The sequence below is a fragment of the Nycticebus coucang genome, chromosome 10 (genome assembly GCF_027406575.1).
Source record: "Nycticebus coucang isolate mNycCou1 chromosome 10, mNycCou1.pri, whole genome shotgun sequence".
NCBI lineage: Eukaryota > Metazoa > Chordata > Mammalia > Primates > Lorisidae > Nycticebus > Nycticebus coucang.
Window position 1 is genome coordinate 117,576,202 of NC_069789.1, and position 20,223 is coordinate 117,596,424.

General features: G+C 43.6%; 1 pseudogene; it reads left to right on the forward strand.

Annotated features, from left to right (window-relative positions):
• The first annotated feature begins 8,655 nt into the window (after nt 1-8,655).
• Nucleotides 8,656-9,957, forward strand: LOC128595783 (protein tyrosine phosphatase type IVA 1-like; annotated as a pseudogene).
• Nucleotides 9,958-20,223: the final 10,266 nt, after the last annotated feature.

Below are 20,223 nucleotides of genomic sequence, written 5' to 3' on the forward strand. Positions count from 1 at the left end.
AGTATGATCATGGGGCACCATACACTTGGTTCATAGACGGTTTGACACATTTTCATCACACTAGTTAACATAGCTTTCCTGGCATTTTCTTAGTTATTTTGCTAAGACCTTTACATTCACATTACACTCACATTTACTAAGATTCACATATACCCTTGTAAGATGCACCGCAGGTGTAATCCCACCAATCTCCCTCCCTCCGCTCCCTTTCCCCCTTCTCCCTATTCTTACGTTGTAACTAGGTTATAGCTTTCATGTGAAGGTCCTACATTAGTTTCATAATAAGGCTGAGTACATTGGGTACTTTTTCTTCCATTCTTGAGACACTTTACTAAGAAGAATATGTTCCAGCTCCATCCATGTAAAGATGAAAGAGGTAAAGTCTCCATCTTTCTTTAAGGCTGCATAATATTCCATGGTGTACATATACCACAATTTATTAATCCATTCGTGGATCGATGGGCACTTGGGCTTTTTCCATGACTTAGCAATTATGAATAGGGCTGCAATAAATATTCTGATACAAATATCTTTGTTATGATGTGATTTTTGGCCTTTATCCTTCTTGAATCAATTTTTGTGAGTGGAGAAAGGTGTGCTTCCAGTTTCAGCCTTTTACATGTGGATATCCAGTTCTCCAAGCAACATTTATTGAATAGGGAGTCTTTCCCCAGCATATGTTCTTGTTTGGTTTTTCGAAGATTAGGTGTTTGTAAGATGGTAGTTTCATTTCCTGGTTTTCTATTCGATTCCAAATGTCTATGTCTCTATTTTTGTGCCATTACCATGCTGTCTTGACCACTATGGCTTTGTAGTACAGCCTAAAATCTGGTGTGGTGATGCCCCCAGCTTTATTTTTATTACTAAGAACTGCCTTAGCTGTACGGGTTTTTTTCTGGTTCCATACAAAATGCAGAATCCTTTTTTCCACGTCTTGAAAGTAATGATGTTGGTATTTTAATAGGAATGGCATTGAATAGGTAGATTGCTTTGGGAAGTATAGACATTTTAACCATGTTGATTCTTCCTAGCCAAGAGCATGGTTTGTTCTTCCATTTGTTAATATCCTCTGGTATTTCCTTTCTTAGGTTTTCATAATTTTCTTTGTAGAGGTCCTTCACCTCTTTTATTAGGTATATTCCTAGGTATTTCATTTTCTTTGAAGCTATGGTGAAGAGAGTTGTGTCTGTAATTAGCTTCTCATCTTGACTGTTATTGGTGTATACAAAAGCTACTGACTTGTGGACATTGATTTTATATCCTGAGACATTACTGTATTTTTTGATTACTTCTAGGAGTCTTGTGGTTGAGTCTTTGGGATTCTCTAAGTATAAGATCATGTCCGTCAGCAAAGAGGGAGAGTTTGATCTCCTCTGCTCCCATTTGGATGCCCTTTATTTCCTTGCCTTTCCTAATTGTATTGGCTGGAATTTCCAGCACTATGTTGAATAGTAATGGTGACAGAGGACAACCTTGTCTGGTTCTAGTTCTAAGAGGAAAAGCTTTCACTTTTACTGCATTGAGTAAAATATTAGCTGTGGGTGTGTCATAGATAGCTTTGATCGGTTTAAGAAATGTGCCCCCTCTGCCTATACTCTTGTGTTCTAATTAGAAAAGGATGCTGGATTTTATCGAATGCTTTTTCTGCGTCTATTGAGAGGATCATATGGTCTTTGTTTTTGCCTCTGTTAATATGGTGGAGAATGTTTATGGACCTGAATATGTTAAACCACCTTTGCATCCCTGGGATGAAACCTACTTGATCATGATGTATGACTTTTTCATGATAAGCTGTAATCTATTGGCTAGGATTTTGTTGAGAATTTTTGCATCTATATTCATTAGTGAAATTGGTCTGAAATAATCCTTTTTAGTTGAGTCTTTTCCTGGTTTTGGTATCAGGGTGATGTTTGCTTTGTAGAACATATTGGGGAAGATTCCTTCCTCCTCAATTTTTTGGAATAATTTCTGCAGTACAGGAATAAGCTCTTCCTTAAAGATTTGATAGAATTCTGGTGTGAAGCCATCCAGACCAGGGCATTCTTTTGTTGAAAGATTTTTTGTTTCTTTAATCTCAGTGGTTGAAATTGGTCTGTTCAGGAGCTCTATTTCTTCCTAGCTAGGTCTAGGGAGAAGATGTGATTCCAAATCTTGATCCATTTCCTTCACATTGTCAAATTTCTGGGCATAGAGTTTCTAGTAGTATTCAGAGATGATCTCTGTATCTTTGTGGCATCAGTTGTTATTTCTCCTTTATCATTTCTGATTGAGGTTACTAGAGATTTTACTTTTCTATTTCTGGTTAGTCTGGCCAATGATTTATCTATTTTATTTATTTTTTCAAAAAACTAAATCATCGTTTCATTAAGTTTCTGAATGATTCTTTGTTTTCAATTTCATGGATCGATTTAATTTTGGATATTTCTTTTCTTCTGCTGGGTTTAGGCTTAGATTGTTCTTCTTTTTCCAATTCCGTACGATGGCTTGTGAGTTTCTTGATGCATTCTCTTTCTGTTTTTCAAATGTAGGCTTCTATAGCAATAAATTTTCCTCTCAGGACTGCTTTTGCTGTATCCCACAGGTTTTTGGTAGCTTGTGTCTTCATTGCTGTTATACTCAAGGAAGTTAATGATTTCCTCTTTTATTTCTTCCTGCACCCAACTGTCATTCAGCATAAGGTTTTTTAACTTCCATGTCTTTGTGTGAGGTTGAACGTTTTTGTTGGAGTTGAGTTCTACTTTTAGTGCCTTGTGGTCTGAGAAGATGCAAGGTAAAATTTCAATTCTTTTGATTCTGTTGAGGTTTGTTTTGTGTCCAAGGATATGATCAATTTTGGAGAATGTTCCATGGGGCAATGAGAAGAATGTATATTCTTTTTTTTTCTTTTACTAAATCATAGCTGTGTACATTAATGTGATCATGGGGCACCATACACTAGTTTCATAGAGTGTTCTATATGTGTCTATCAAGCACAGTTGTTCTAGGGTCTCATTTAAGTCCCTTATATCTTTGTTTAATTTTTGATTAGAGGATCTGTCCAGCTCTGTGAGAGGAGTGTTAAAGTCCCCTGTCATTATAGTGTTATAGGATATCATATATTGAAACAGACCTTACTCAGACCTTACTCAGAGTAAGGTCTGTTTCAAGAATCTGGGAGCATTTAAATTGGGTGCATAAATATTTAGAATCGAAACATCTTCTTCTTGTATTTTTCCCTTGACCAATATACAGTGACCATCTTTGTCTTTTTTTGACTTTAGTTGCTTTAAATCCACATGTGTCTGAAAATAAGATTGGAAGCCCTCTTTTCTTCTGAATTCTGTTTGCCTGAAAAATTGTCTTCCAACCCTTAACTCAGAGTTTTAATTTTTCTTTTGAAGCTAGACAATGTCTGTGTGTTTCCTGCAGACAACAAATGGATGACTTGTGTTTTTCTTTAATCCAGTCAGGCAATTTATGCCTCTTCAGTGGGGAATTCAAGCCATAACTATTTTGAGATAATTGATAAGTGTGGTAGTGTTCTATTCATCTTATTTTGTGAGAGTCCATTGCTTACTTTTATCTTTTGCATCATTGTGAAACTTAGGTTCTGTCCTTTAATTTCTGAGTTCTTACTTTGCTATTGATTCATTGTGATGGTCAGTGTGTAGAACAAGTTGAAGTATTTCCTATAGAGCTGGTCTTGTTGTGGCAAATTTCCTCAGTGTTTTTGTATCAGTAAATGGTTTGATTTCTCTGTCAATTTTAAAGCTTACCTTAGCAGGATATAGAATTCTGGGCTATAAATTGTTCTGTTACAGTAGATTAAAGGAGGGCAGTGCTTGTGGCTCAAGGGGTAGGGCGTAAGCCCCATATACCGGAGGTGGCAGGTTCAAACCTAGCCCCAGCCAAAAACTGTAACAACAATAACAAAGAAAAAGTAGAATAAAGGTAGACCATTGTCTTCTTGCTTGAAAAGTTTCATTAGAGAAGTCTGCAGTCACCCTGATGGATTTGCCCTTGTGGGTCAATGGATGCTTACTCCTGGCAGCTTGAAGAATATTTTCTTTTGTCTTGACTTTGGACATTGTTCATCACAATGTGTCTTGGAGAATCTCAGTTGGAGTTGAGGCGACCTGGGGTCCAAGTCTTGGTTAGAGTTGACGCGACCTGGAGTGTGATATCCCTCTGAAAGGAGGGTGTCAGACTCTTTGGTGATATTTGGGCAATTTTCATTTATAATATTCTCTAGCATGGCTTCCATTCCCCTGGGGCATTCTTCTTTCCCTTCTGGGATACCTATAACTCGTATGTTTGAACGCTTCATAAAGTCCCATAATTCTGTCAGTGAACGTTCTGTTGTCTCTCTTTTCTTTTCTGTCCCTTTAACTATCTGAGTTATCTCAAGAGCTTTGTCCTCTACCTCTGAGATTCTTTCTTCTGCATGGTCTAATCTGTTGTTGATACTTTCTATTGCATCTTTAAGTTCCCCAATTGAATGCTTCAGTTCCTTCAGCTCTGCTATATCCTTTCTATATTCTTCATATCATTCATCTCTTATTTGATTCTGTTTCTGGATTTCCTTTTGGTTATCATCTGCTTCATCAGCAGTTTCCATCATCTGTATTCTAAATTCCCTTTCTCTCATTGCTAACTTTTTTTTTATAGCTGGAGTCCTCTAAAGTAGCTACCTCATGGTCTCTTGGGGGGTGGTTGCTCTGGTTTTTCATGTTGCCAGGATTTTTCTGCTGATTCTTCCTCATGAGTGTTTTCTTTTGTCTGTTTCCTTCTCCTAATTTTCCTTTCACTTCCTCTTGCTCTTTAAGCTACCATGCCTCTGCACTAGGGTTTCAGTGTGTCCTAGTGTGCCAAAACTGGTCTCACTGTGTGCCCCTGAGGGCCAAGACTGTAAGGCGTCTCAGTTCCCACCTTTAGGCTGCTCAATCACTAGATTACTCACCCAGGGTCTCCCACTCGATCCTTGCTCTGTGACCCTGAGAGTGGAGCTTGCTGGGGCACTTCTCCCACAGTGGCTCCATGAGGCCCACAGCCAAACACTATTGGCTCCGTCTGGCTCAGAGACTCAGTCTTGGGCCCTAGACAATGCTTGCAGTCCTCTGCACTCTTCTCCAAGTTCTCCCAAGGTAGTTCAACTGAGTGACGAGTCCAAAAAAGGAAAACAGCTCACAGGTAAAGCCTTGCAGTTTGCAATCTCGGTACTGCTGTACTTACAGCTAACAGTGGGATTAGACCGAATGAACACACGCAACCACTTGCCAGTTCTCCACTGCTTTTGTCATCCTCGTGGGGTCCAGAAGTCTCTTGCTGACTCCCTGTGTCCCCGAAGGGATGTTTCTGGGCATATCCCACCAGCCAGAGATGCCTGGAGTCTTCTCTCCCCAGTCTCACCATGTCCGGTTGCAAGAAAGCTGTTACTCAGCCACCATCTTGCTCCTCCCCATCTGGGTCTGATTATTTGCATTAAGTACAGCAAGAATAGGCTTGGTGCCTGTAGCACAATGGTTATGGCACCAGCCACATACATCGAAAGTGGTGGGATAGAACCTGGCCTGGGCCAGCTGAAACAACAATGACAACTGCAACAAAAAATAGCCAGGCTTTATGAAAGGTGCCTGTAGTACCAGCTATTTAGGAGGCTGAGGCAAGAGAATCACTTAAGCCTAAGAGTGGATGCCACAGTACTATACTGAGGGTGACATGGTGAAACTCCCTCTTAGAAAAAAAAAAAAAGAAAAAGAAAATAATAATTATCAGCCATCTAGGCTTTTCTTCCTTTTACAATTGGCTTTGCTGAACCTTCTATAAGGAATCTCAAGTTGGACTTGAAAGCCTTCCATGAGCCCAGTTTTCATCTAGGTCATTAGATAGCTGTGTGTGGCTCAGTGCCTCATTCGCTAACACTGGCGGTTTCAAACCCGGCCAGGGCCAGCTAAAACAACGCTGACAACTGCAACAGAAAATAGCTGGGCCTTGTGGTGGGTGCCTGTAGTCCCAGCTACTTGGGAGGCTGAGGCAAGAGAATTGCCTAAGCCCAAGAGTTGGAGGTTGCTGTGATGCCACTGCACTCTGCCAAGGGTGACAGAGTGAGACTCTGTTCCTCCAAAAAAGAAAAATCATAAGTCATGTTGACAGCATAATGTAGAAATGTAATTTGAGTTATTCAGAGCAAGGCACCTCAAGTAATCATTAACAGTCAGAAGAAGGGAAAGAAGGCAAGGAAAATCATGCAGGCACAACATATGATTACAATTTATACTTTACAAATTGGGGATAAACTTACCTAATTCGCTGCAGTGATTTCAGTGATTTCTATCTATGCCCGGGCAGGACTCAGGCAATAGTAATCTTTGGTTGCTAGGCCTTCTGTTCTCAGCCCCCAGGAAACAATGGGGCCACTGTGGCAACTGAAGCGGGGTAGCAAGGGATCCTTCACTTTGGTAAACAGAACCCTCAGAGTCCTACCCCTGAGCCTGCTGGGTGCCAGACATTCTGCATGCACCACCATGCTATTGCTACCTTCCAGGTGTTTGAGGAACCTGAACCTGGTTGACAAGCCCTCCAGAAATGCCTGGCCTAAACTATACTATGAATGTGACTCCCGCAGTTAGTATTCAGATGTACAGCACAATTTAGTGACCTGTCCTCCTGTGAATGATTGCCCACTTCTCCCTATTTAAAGCCCTGATTTGGTGGATATGATATGGACAAAGACAACAGATTTTCCAGGATGTACATCTAGACTGGACGTCATGATTCACTCATCTTCATCATGATGAAGGGCACCAAAGCTTATTTTACCAATGACATTGTTGATGGAATTTTGGAAGTTTCTGGTTAGGGGTTATAATCCTTACTGCGCCCTTCATCCTGTCTTGTCTGTATGTCTCTTAGTGGACATTTCTGTTGGCTATAGATACGGCCAGAACTGACACTGCTGGATCACTGGATGTGTGGATATGAGGATTTAGTAGATGCTGCTGGACGATTTTCCAAAGAATCTATTCCAGTTTAAATTTCCACTTGCCACGGTTCCAAATCCTTGCCCAATTAGAGTCTTCTAGATGTTCGGCTTTAACTTCAATTACATCAATGGAAAGAAGTATGACTTCTGTCAATTAACTTTGAGAACTCATCCTAGGAAAGGTGGTACATACTTCACTGCTGAGTATTACTGCCGTCACCTACAAAGCACTGCCCTTAGGGGAGCTACGCACCAAGGCCAGCACCCAGTCCACCCTTCAAAGCACTTTTCTAGGATGACTTCAAGAACTTCTCTGTCAGGTGACATCTGTCCCGAGCATTCCAGAAAAAAGTTTCAAAATGGCTTTGAAGGGTAGACTGCATGCTTGCCTTGGTGCACAGCTGTCCGAGGAGGGTTACTTCAAAGGTGATAGTAGTGATATTCAGCGATAAGGTATGTAGCACTTTTTCTAGGATGGCTTGACAAACTTCAATTGCCTGGTCTCCTATACTGTTACCTCTGGGTTTTTCCGTGTTTTTCTTCCACTGGAACATAGGATGTCTCTCCTCATCCCACCCAGATCTTCCCTGTATGGAGCCAGCACGCCTCGGTGAGTCCTGGGAGAACCAGGGACAAGCAAGGCCCAATCTCTCCCTGGCTACTCTCTGGGACTGGAGCGGTGTTGTACTGCTGTCTCCTGGTGGCCGTGAAGCATCACAGCAGGTATGTGGACCCCTCTGACTTCCAGTTCTGTTGATGCTCCTGAATGAACCAAGGACCCAAACCACTGCATCTCCAGGGACATCTAAGTAACAACTATAAAAACAGGCACAGCCAGGCCTTCTGGCAGTTTGGGAAGCCAAGGTGGGAGTATCCCCTTGAGCTCAGGTGTTCTAGATCAGCCTGAGCAAATAAGATCCTGTCTCTCCTAAAAATAAAAATACTAGCCAGGCATTGTTTTGGGGGCCTGTAGTCCCAGCTACTTGGGAAACTGAGGCAAGAGGATCCCTCGAGCCCAAGAGTTTGACGTTGCTGTGAGCTATGACGCCACGGCACTCTACCTAGGACACACAGAGAGACTCTGTCTCAAAAACAAAAACAAAAAACATGCACTATGTGTAAGTTATCTTCTGTGCAACATTTTATCTCTGTTTTTTTTTTTTTATTAAATCATAGCTGTGGGCATGGTAGAGTCTGGTGCCCCCGCCGCCGCCGCCCCGCGACGACCACCGCCGCCTCCTGCCCTGCAGCCGCCGCCACAGCTGCCGCCTGTGTCGCCGCCGCCTGGGGACCGGCTGTATGATTAGGCCACAATCTTCAATGAGTAAACATATTCCTCAGTTCTGTGGTGTTCTTGGTCACACATTTACGGGGTTTCTGAAGGGCAGTGGAGATGACTGCCAGGCACAGCACGACCTCTGTGCAGACAAGTGAACTGTAGAAATTCATTACGACTCCACCAAGAAGCCCCCGTAAGAGCGGTTAACCCGGACACAGAAGTGTTGACTTGAAATCTGCAGAGCATTTTACAAGAGTTCCGACCCGGATGGGGTAAACCTCAGTGCACTTCCTTTCTGTTGCCTCAGTATTACCGGATTGAAGAATTGCTGCTTCTTTTTTTTTTTTTGTAGAGACAGACTCTCACTTTATGGCCCTCGGTAGAGTGCCGTGGCGTCGCACAGCTCACAGCAACCTCCAACTCCTGGGCTTAAGCGATTCTCCTGTCTCAGCCTCCCGAGTAGCTGGGACTACAGGCGCCCGCCACAACGCCCGGCTATTTTTTGGTTGCAGTTTGGCCGGGGCTGGGTCTGAACCCGCCACCCTCGGTATATGGGGCCGGCGCCCTACCCACTGAGCCACAGGCGCCTCCCAGAATTGCTGCTTCTTGTTAGGACGTTCATTTCATTTATCATTACTTCCAACTTCACCCTCAAAGCACTGAGAATTCCAAGTGGAGTATATTGAAGTAGACTTCAGTTTCTTTGCATCATTTCTGTATTCAATTTTTTAAATTCTTTCATAACCCTTTTGAGTGTTTTTTAACTAAATTAACGTGGCTCGAATGAACCGTCCAGCTCCTGTAGAAGTCACATACAAGAGCATGAGATTTCTTATTACACACAATCCAACCAATGCGACCTGAAACAAATTTAGAGAGGAGCTTAAGAAGTATGGAGTTACCACAATAGTAAGAGTGTGTGAAGCAACTTATGCCACTACTCTTGTGGAGAAAGAAGGCATCCATGTTCTCGACTGGCCTTTTGATGATGGTGCACCACCATCTAACCAGATTGTTGATGACTGGTTAAGTCTCGTAAAAATCAAGTTTCGTGAAGAACCTGGTTGTTGTATTGCCGTTCATTGTGCTGCGGGCCTTGGGAGAGCTCCAGTGCTCCTTGCTCTCGCGTCAATTGAAGGTGGAATGAAATACGAAGATGCAGTACAATTCATGAGACAAAAGCGGCGGGGAGCTTTTAACAGCAAGCAACTTTTGTATTTGGAGAAGTATCGTCCTCAGATGCGGCTGCGCTTCAAAACTCCAATGATCATAGAAACAACTGTTGCATTCAGTAAAACTGGGGTGCCTGATGCTATTGCCTTGGAAGTAAAACTTGAGACCGAACCTAATTTGTCATACGTACGTTATTAGCCAACATGTTGGCTGGATTAACGAAGCTTCCATAGGAGTATTGTAAAGCAGTTTTACCAGGCCACAAGCTTAACAGAATTGCAACCTCTATGTTTGGGTTATAGTCAACCTTTTTGGACACTAAGCAAAAGATTCTTGCTGTTCAGCATTTAAATGTGCTTATTATTTGTACCAATTGACCTTTCCTGAAATCATGCGGTATTACTGAGTTATGTCTTGTTTAAATCTATTCCCATGCCAGAATCTTTTCAATATATAAGAAATTTAGAAAGATTAGGTGCCAAAATACCCAGCACAATACTTGTATATTTTTAGTAACGTACAGAAGTAAAATCCTAGGAACTATGAACACTCCAAACCTTATGTGGTTTATCCAGTCATTTCAGACATCGAAAGAAGGCCCTTGGGTTATTTGCCTGCTCACTTTTTTACATCTCCCACGTTTATAACAGTATACATCAGGTTTGCTCACCATTGATTTTTTTTTTCTTTTGGATTTTTACCAAGTCTTAGAGTGATTATTTAATGTCTTTCTATAAATCTCATTTTGTGCTGTTACTTTAAAACCTCCATTTTGAAAATCTGCATGGTACAGAAGCACATGTCTTTACTGTCTTCAGACAAAAAAAGCCTTACAGTTAATTTAATGTTTGCACTCGGAGGTGCAACTTAACAGGGAGGGCCTGAAAAAAGAATGGGAGGGGCTATTAAATATTTTTAGCAAAATGTTGCCTTTGTCTTGTGCAGGACATGTAGAAATACACTCTTTAATTTTGTAAATATTTTTTAAAAGGTAGAGATGCTTTGTTAATTGTAGCTAAAACAATTATTAATCATAAAATTTCTGAAATTCTTGTAATTTTACCCCATACTTATCAGAAGTTGTTTACCAACTTTTTTTTGTTCAAAGTGTGATTTTTTTTCCTTTTCTTCCCAACCTCTTGCAAAAAAAAAAAGTGGGTTTCTGCTAATGAATTGAGCAGACATCTAATAAATATTTTATATATGCAAAAAAATAAATCATAGCTGTGTACATTGCTATGATCATGGGGCATCATACACTAGCTTCACAGACCGTTTGACATTTTCTTTAGAAGAATTTCAGGGAAAGAGTCAGTTAAAATGGACTTTGATACGAAGGAAAAATGAAGACGGCGAGTTGCACGATATAAACGTTTTGTAAATAAAAAAAAGGTTTTAATGGGTTCTGAAAACATTTTTTTAACAACAAAAGCATTGTTAGGAACTGCATTCACTTACTATAAAATAATGGTGCCCATTCAAAATGTTTCTTTTTATGATACTTGATTTTATGCAGATGGATTTCTGTGAAAGCAGATAAAGCAATTTTGAACTTTCTTCTAGTGAAAGTCGTGGTATAATCCTAGCCATGACAGTGATACCTTGACTCCTTAGAGTCCATCTCCTCCTCGGTTGACAGCAGTAGTTCTCAAGCTTTGTACATGGCTATCAAGTAGGAGCTTTAAAACACTGATTCCTCACACACACACACACACACATACACAAACACACCCATGTACACTGGTCTTTTGTTGTTGTTAGAGATGGGGTCTTGCTAGGTTGCCCAGGCTGGTCTTCAACTCCTGGGCTCAAGTGATCCTCTTGCCTCAGCCTCCCTAGTAGCTTGGCATACAGGAGTGCTCTGGATACTGTGTCCTTGGCCTGGAGTATAGGAATGATAAACTTCCCAGATGGTTCTAACGTGTGGCGAGTTTGAGACCCTCAGTTTATTTATTCTTTTTTTGAGACAGAGTCACACTCTATTCCCCAGGCTTGAGTGCCGTGGCATCAGCCTAGCTCACAGCAACCTCAGACTGCTGGGACTAAGTGATCCTCCAGCCTCAGCCTCCTGAGTAGCTGGAACTACAGGCACTTGCCACAAGGCCTGGCTATTTTTTGTATTTTTAGGAGAGATGAGGTTTCCCTCTTGCTCAAGCTGGTCTCAAACTCTTGAACTCAAGCATGCCTCCCTTGTCAGCCTCCAGAGTGCTAGAATTACAGGCATGAGCCACTGCACCAGGCCTAGACCATCAGTTTGGAGCAGTGATTCCCAAGTGTTGTCCCCAACCAGAAGCATCTCCTGGAAACTTGTTAGAAATGTAAAAATCGGGAGGGAGGGGGGACGTGGGTAGAGGGAGGGGGATTGAAAGGATCACACATGTGGTGCATCTTACAAAGGTACATGTGAGCCTTGGCAAATGTGGAATGTAAATGTCTTGGCAAAGTAACTAGGAAAATGCCAGGAGGGCTATGTCAACTAATGAGATGAAAATGTGTCAAATATTGTATGAAACAAGTGTATGGTTCCCCATGATCATATTGATGTACACAGCTACAATTTAATAAAAAAAAATAAGAAAAAAAATAATAAAGTATAGGAAAGAAAAGATAAAAAAAAAGAAAGAAATGTAAAAATCTCAAGTCCCACCCAGATGTGCTGAGCCAGAATCTAGATCCAGGCATGTAGGATGACCCAGGGTGTTAAACCAAGTGGCCTGTCCGGATTGAGTGTCCTGTCCTGCAGGGATACAGGTAGCCCTGACAGGGTTCGAGTCTGGGTGTCTAGTTGGAAGGAGGGCTCCTGTGAGCAGAATCCAGGTGAGGACAGGTGAGGTGTTTCATGCCCCACTCTCCCTCCAGCCAGGCTGAGGAGTCAGCACCTGGGTCTCTGATGATGACTCTGTGCCACTCAAACAGTGCGCCATCCTCTGTATCATTTTGGGACTCAGTTGGTCCCTGCCAGAAGGTGGTTTACCTCCTCAATTTCTTTCTGATTCCATGCTTTTCATCCTGGAATGGAGCTCCATGAACAGGAACTACCCCCGTTCCCCTCTGGACAATGCTTAAATTCCTTGTGTCATCTTTGTCACACTTCATTTCACCTGGACAACAGGGCACCCTGTGTCTGTGAGTCTGACCATATCTCTCCCCGATCCCTGAAGATCTGAAAATGGGTTTTCCCTTCCCTGATTGATTTGGAGATGTCAACTATCCCCTCTGGCAAATGGTCCCCTGATCCCAGTCTCTCTGGGTTCCCATATGATCCTTTCTCCCCCTCCCCAGTCCTGGCAGGGCAAAGACATTTCTACCCACACCACCTTCACCTCCACCCCCACCTCCACCCCAGAGCTAGCAGGACAGAATTCAGCGCGCATTCAGCCCATTGGTTGAAGCTTCAATGAACTCTTCTCATATATACCTTCATATACACTTTGAGGACTGGGGGACGTTTTGTGGATTGTTTTCTTGTTTGTTTGTTTTGTTCAGTTTTTACTACAGATGGGAAAACCAAGAGGAATCCTGGCTGTGGCACACCCTCCAGAACACAGATGTGGCAGAGTTCCAAGACCTGTCTTTAGGAAGTCACCTGGATGATGGCTTTGAGACCATTCCAGAAAAAGAGTTCCACAATTGCTCCTTCACCCACTCTCCCAGGCTGGGTGGAAAGTCCAGATGCTTCCACTGGGGGTGGTCAGCCCATAGCCTGGGATTATGAGGAGAGGTGGGAGAGCTTCCTAGAAGGTTGTAGAATTCCCAGACTCAGAAGGGACTGGGATTTCTCTGGGAGGGGAGGGGTCTGCAGGAGGGAATTAGAATTGAGAAGGTGAGGAAGAAATGAAGCCTGTTGTACTTAATCCATTCACTTACTACTCAGCTAATCAGGGAAAATGTAAACTTCTTCTCCATTCATTAATAAATCAATCCATTTGCCATTCACCCATGTGCCTGGAAGGCCTTGAGGCACCACCGCCCCTCCCCCAGCCCCAGGGACTGATGGTGACTCTGTTGGCCTCTCTCCCCCTCCCCCAGGATGTCCTCAGGGACTCCCCAGCCCCAACTCCCTCACCTGGAATAGATGGAAAATTGGATTCCTCCCTACTCTTCCCTCAGGGTCTGACTAGTGTGGAGTCACAGTGTTTTTGTATGTCTATCTCTACCAGGGTCTGTTGGATAAGAAGGGACTTTCATTCTCTCCTGGCAGTTGGTCCTCACACACATCCAACCTCCCTGCCCCCACATCTGATCTTATTTTCTCTCTGCTCTGCATAGGCTGTCCTGGACTAAGAGGATGAGAGCATTTGCTAAATGGGACCAGGACAGGGTCAGAGAACCTGCTGTGGGGAGACCCTGGGGCCTGGTGGCCACAAGAGTTTGGCAGAGGAAGTGGGACAGGAGACAGGGCACACAGAGGACTGAGGAACTCCTACCACCAGAGGGCAGTGAATACCAAGGAGGGGGTACACTCCCTGGCTTTGCAGGAGACAATGCTTACGGACTGATCATGAACTTTATGCATTTTCAAACTGTAAGGTCCAGATAAGTTATTAGAATTAAAAAGGAAGTCTGGGTACAGTGGATCACACCTGTAATCCTAACATTCTGGGAGGCCAAGGCAGATAGATTGCTTGAGCTGAGGAGTTGGAGACCAGCCTGAGCAAGAGCAGCCCCCGTCTCTACCAAAAGTGGATGAAGAAAATAGCCAGGTCATTGGCTATCAGACAATAATAAAGATGAAGTAGAAGACATAGATCGACAGAAAGATGATGCGAGACTTCTATGTTTAACTAACGCTCTGTGGAGAACTCTTATAAAAGATCAAATGATACCAGGGTGTTGTGGCTCCCTCAAGCCTGTAATTCTAGCACTCTGGGAGGCGGAGGCAGATGGATTGCCCTGAGCTCATAGGTTGGAGACCAGACTGAACAAGAGGGAGACTCCATCTCTAAAAAAATAGCCAGGTATTGTGGTGGGTGTTGTAGTCCCAGCTACTCGGGAGACTGAGGCAAGAGACTCTCTTGAGCCCAAGAGTTGGAGGTTTCTGTGAACTGTGAAGCCACAGCACTCTACTGAGGGTGACAAAGTGAGGCTCTGTCTCAAAAAAAAAGACCAAACAATACTAGGGTGTGGTGGCTCACACCTATAATCCTAGCACTCCAGGAGACTGGGGTGGAAGGAACCCTTCAGCTCAGGAGTTGGAGATCAGGCTGAGCACCATAATGAGACCACATCTCTACTAAAAATAGAAAAAAATGGGGGCAAGGTGTGGTGCTTGATTCCTGTAATCCTAGCTCTTTGATAGGCCGAGATGGGCGGATTGCCTGAGCTGACGAGTTCAAGACCAGCCTGAGCCGGAGTGAGACCCTGTGTCTAAAATTACCTGGACATTGTAGTGGATGCCTGTAGCCCCAGTTCTTGGGAGGCTGAGGCAAGACTATTGCTTGAACCCAAGAGTTAGAGGTTGCTGTGATGCCAGGGCACTCCACCAGGGGTAACAAAGTGACACTGTCTCAAAAAAAAAAAAGAAAAAAAATGAATTAGCCGGGATTGGTGTTAGGTGTTATTAGTCCCAGCTACTCGGAGGCTGAGGCAATAGCATCAAGGAGGATCTCTCAAACCCAGGAATTTGAGGCTGCTGCTAGCTAGTTGATGTCACTGTGTCTGGGAAACAGAATGAGAGTCTGTCTCAGAAAAACAAACAACAAACAAACAAAAAAGAACAATAAAAGACTCAATGAATGTGAATGTATACTCCAAAAAAAGATTCGAATGCTCAGTATTATAAAGATGCCAATTCCTCCCCAAAACATACAGGGATATCATTTAATTCCAATTGAAATCCCTAAAATGTATTGAAAAAACATGAAACCTCTTTTTGTTGTTGTTGAGACAGTCTCATTGTGTCACCCGGGCTAGAGCACCATGAACTCATAGTTCACAGCAACCTCAAACTTTTGGGCTCAAATGATTCTCTTGCCTCAGCCTCCTGAGTATCTGGGACTACAGGTGCCTGCCACAGTGCCTGCCAAATTTTTTCTATTTTTTGTAGAGATGGGGTCTCCCTCTTGCTCAGGCTGGTCTCCAACTCCTAAGCCCAAACAATCCTACCACCTTGAACTCCCATAGTGCTAAGATTACAAATGTCCAAAAGCTCATTTTAAAACCTTGTAGAAAAGCAAAAGGCCAACAAAAGGCAAGAGGCTTATACAGCATCCCTTCATGATCAGAACACTTAAGAAAATTGGAATAGAAGGGACATTTCTTAAACTAATAGCGGCCATCTACAGCAAACCCACAGCCAATATTGTATTGAATGGAGTTAAATTGAAATCATTTTCACTCAGATCAGGAACCAGACAAGGCTGCCCATTGTCTGCAAAGCTCTTTAACATTGTAATGGAAGTTTTAGCAACCACAATTAGGGAAGAAAAGGTGATCAAGGGTATCCATATAAGGTCGGAATAGATCAAACTTTCGCTCTTTGCAGATGATATGATTGTATATCTGGAAAACACCAGGGATTCTACTACAAAACTCTTAGAAGTGATCAAGGAATACAGCAGCATCTCAGGTTACAAAATCAACATTCATAAATCTGTAGCCTTTATATATACCAACAATAGTCAAGCTGAAAAAATAGTTAAGGACTCTATTCCATACACAGTTGTGCCAAAGAAGATGAAATATTTGGGAGTTTATCTAACAAAGGACGTGAAAGATCTCTATAAAGAGAACTATGAAACTCTAAGAAAAGAAATAGCTGAAAATGTTACCAAATGGAAAAACATACCATGCTCATGGCTGGGAAGAATCAACATAGTTAAAATGTCCATACTACCCAAAGCAATATACAATTTTAATGCAATCCCTATTAAAGCTCCACTTTCATACTTTAAAGATCTTGAAAAAACAATACTTCGTTTGATATGGAATCAGAAAAAATTTCAAATAGCCAAGACATTACTCAGAAATAAAAACAAAGCAGGAGGAATCATGCTACCAGACTTCAGACTATACTACAAATCGATAGTGATCAAAACAGCATGGTACTGGCACAAAAACAGAGAAGTAGATGTCTGGAACAGAATAGAGAACCAAGAGATGGATCCAGTTTCTTACTGTTATTTGATCTTTGACAAGCCAATTAAAAGCATTCAGTGGGGAAAAGATTCCCTATTTAACAAGTGGTGTTAGGTGAACTGGCTGGCAACCCGTAGAAGACTGAAACTGGACCCACACCTTTCACCATTAACCAAGATAGACTCTCACTGGATTAAAGATTTAAACTTAAGACATGAAACTATAAAAATACCAGAAGACAGTGCAGGGAAAACCCTTGAAGAAATCGGTCTGGGCGAGTATTTTATGAGGAGGACCCCCCAGGCAATTGAAGCAGCTTCAAAAATACACTACTGGGACCTGATCAAACTAAAAAGCTTGTGCACAGCCAAGACCACAGTAAGTAAAGCGAGCAAACAGCCCTCAGAATGGGAGAAGATATTTGCAGGTTATGTCTCCGACAAAGGTTTAATAACCATAATCCACAGAGAACTCAAACGTATAAGCAAGAAAAGAACAAGTGATCCCATGGCAAGCTGGGCAAGGGACTTGAAGAGAAACTTCTCTGTAGAAGACAGGTGCATGGCCTACAGACATATGAAAAAATGCTCATCATCTTTAATCATCAGAGAAATGCAAATCAAAACTACTTTGAGATATCATCTAACTCCAGTAAGATTAGCCTATATCAAAAAATCCCAAGACCAGAGATGTTGGCGTGGATGTGGAGAAAAGGGAACACTTCTACACTGCTGGTGGGAATGCAAATTAATATATTCCTTTTGGAAAGATGTTTGGAGAACACTTAGAGATATAAAAATAGATCTGCCATTCAATCCTACAATTCCTCTACTAGGCATATACCCAGAAGACCAAAAATCACAGCATAACGAAGATATTTGTACCAGAATGTTTATTGCAGCCCAATTCATAATTGCTAAGTCATGGAAAAAGCCCAAGTTCCCATCGATCCACTAATGGATTAATAAATTGTGGTATATGTACACCATGGAATATTATGTAGCTTTAAAGAAAGATGGAGACTTTACCTCTTTCATGTTTACGTGGATGGAGCTGGAACATATTCTTCTTAGTAAAGTATCTCAAGAATGGAAGAAAAAGTATCCAATGTACTCAGCCCTACTATGAAACTAATTCATGGCTTTCACATGAATGCTATAACCCAGTTAGAACCCAAGAATAGGGGGAAGGGGGAAAGGGAGGGGAGGGAGGGTGGTGGGCAGAGGGAGGGCAAATGGTGGGATTACACCTGTGGTGCATCTGACAAGGGTACATGTGAAACTTAGTAAATGTAGAATGTAAATGTCTTAGCACAATAACTAAGAAAATGCCAGGAAGGCTATGTTAACCAGTGTGATGAAAATGTGTCAAACGGTCTATAAAACCAGTGTATGGTGCCCCATGATCGCATTAATGTACACAGCTATGATTTATTAAAAAAAAAAAAAAAAGAAGAAGCATGTGGGAGATATTCCTCACCAAACACTGAGACTCATTTCAACATTATTCTGGCAGTAATGGTCCCTTGCTACAAACTTATCTCTAGTAGGCAAAACTTAGAAATGCCTGTAACAGTTCTTGTCTATTCTCTCTAATATTTAAAGTTGTTTGTATTTAGAACATTTGGGGGGCTGGTGGGAGTGAGATTTAACTACAGTATTTGTCTACCAATGTATATTTCTGCCAGGGCCCAGAATAAATGAATTTTTTTATTGTTGCCCAGAGTGGTCTATTTAACAAAAGGAAAAAGACAAGAACAAAAACAGGAGCTATTCCCAGTATATTGGCGGCCAGTGAAGTTTTATGTTGATATAAACATTTGTAACAAATACAAAATCAGGCAAAGAAAAAGGGCAAAAACTCATGAATACCTACACAAGAATTTTTTTTATTAATATAATGTATGAAACAAACAAACAAAAAAAGCAAAGTACCTGGAACATATTTGATTAACCAATACCGAGGGAACTATTTTCCCTTTTATATAAGAATTCTTAATGCCCATGTGAGAATTTCTCAACCTCTGAAATATCAGGAAAATGAATAATAAAACCAATTAAGTCACATGTATGGCACCCACAGGGAGTGCTGAGACAAGTCCTTTGGAAAGCTTTTTGGCTTCCAAGAGCAGTCTTCACTCCTAGTTAACAGAGACATTCAGTCAACCAATGATCAGGTGAGGACATTCATAGCAGGGTGACCTGTGATGGCCCACAGCTAAGGCAGCACATGCGCGCCTCCACCAGGCTGGGTAAAGGGCTGTGCATTCCACTGGCAGAAAGTAACCAGTCACTGCAGGTCCAGGCCCTCTGGCCCCTGACATCTTCAGGGCTGTGCAGGCACAGCTCCCTATAAATCCAGTAGGAACCTAGAGCCTGAGTCCTTTTTGTCCACAAAATCATCCCCCTCTTGGTGCCCAGATGTGGTGATGGAGACTGAGGAGACCTGGGAGGGATCTTGGGATGAGAGGAGCTCAGAGATATCAGATAATGTCGGAACGTCTGCCGAGAAATCGCAGGCATAAGGGCTCTGGGGCCACAGTGGACCTGGGGCTGGGGCAGCCTCTGAGAATAAGCCTCGGTCTGCGGTTGTGCTTGGACCTGAAAATGGGCCTAGGAATGGACCTGAAGTTGGGCCTGGACCTGGGAATGGGCCTGAGCTTGGGCCTGGCATGGGGCCTGGGGCAGCAGGGACGCCCTCCTGGGCGCTGTATCCTGGGTGCCCCCAGGCCTGGTGGAGGCTGAAATCAGTGGTGGCTTCTGCTGCTGGCAAGATTCCTGGAGGGCCGGACAGAAGAGAGCTTGGGAAACCTGGGCCGTGCAGGAACGCGGGGCGGCTGATGCCTGGGCCATGGGCCCTGGGGCCAGGGGGCACAGCCCAGGCTCCTGGGGCTCCCTGTCCCGGACCTCCTCGAGCTTCTTGTCCGGGACCTCCGCGGGCTACCTGTCCGGGACCTCCGCGGGCTACCTGTCCGGGACCTCCGCGGGCTACCTGTCCCGGACCTCCGCGGGCTACCTGTCCGGGACCTCCGCGGGCTATCTGTCCCGGACCTCCGCGGGCTACCTGTCCGGGACCTCCGCGGGCTATCTGTCCCGGACCTCCGCGGGCTACCTGTCCGGGACCTCCGCGGGCTATCTGTCCCGGACCTCCGCGGGCTCCTTGTCGGGGACCTCCGCGGCTCTCTTTGGCCCTGCGGTTCTTGAACCACACCTAGTGGGGAGAAGGGAGACAGAGAGGACACATAAAAGAGATCTGAGATCAGGGAGCAGGGCGTGCCTCAGGCCCCTCCTTCCGCCCCAGACCATTATAGGTCCCTGGAGGCTCAGAAAGGTGGAATGGCAAGGCAAAGGGTATTGAGGACAGGAGGGGCAGGCCTGGTGCCCAGGAGCCCAGGGCTGGGGAATGCTCCGCGAACAAGGGTTGTGGGGATGGCCTCAGGGGGGCCCCGAGGTCTGTGCAGGGAGCTGGGGGTGAGGGAGGCCGTGGTGTGGCAGTATAGTGGGCCCATCACGTGGGCAGGTTTGTGCCACCACAGTTGAATCCAGACAGGGCTTGTAGTCCAGGGCCCCCACAGGTGGAGGGACCCTTCCCCCAGCTTTGATGGGGAGGTGGGGCCTCTGCATGCCTGCCTGGGAGGGAGGGAGGCACCAGGAGAGGAACGATGTTTTTTTTGTTTTTTTTTTTTTTGTAGAGACAGAGTTTCACTTTATGGCCCTCGGTAGAGTGCCGTGGC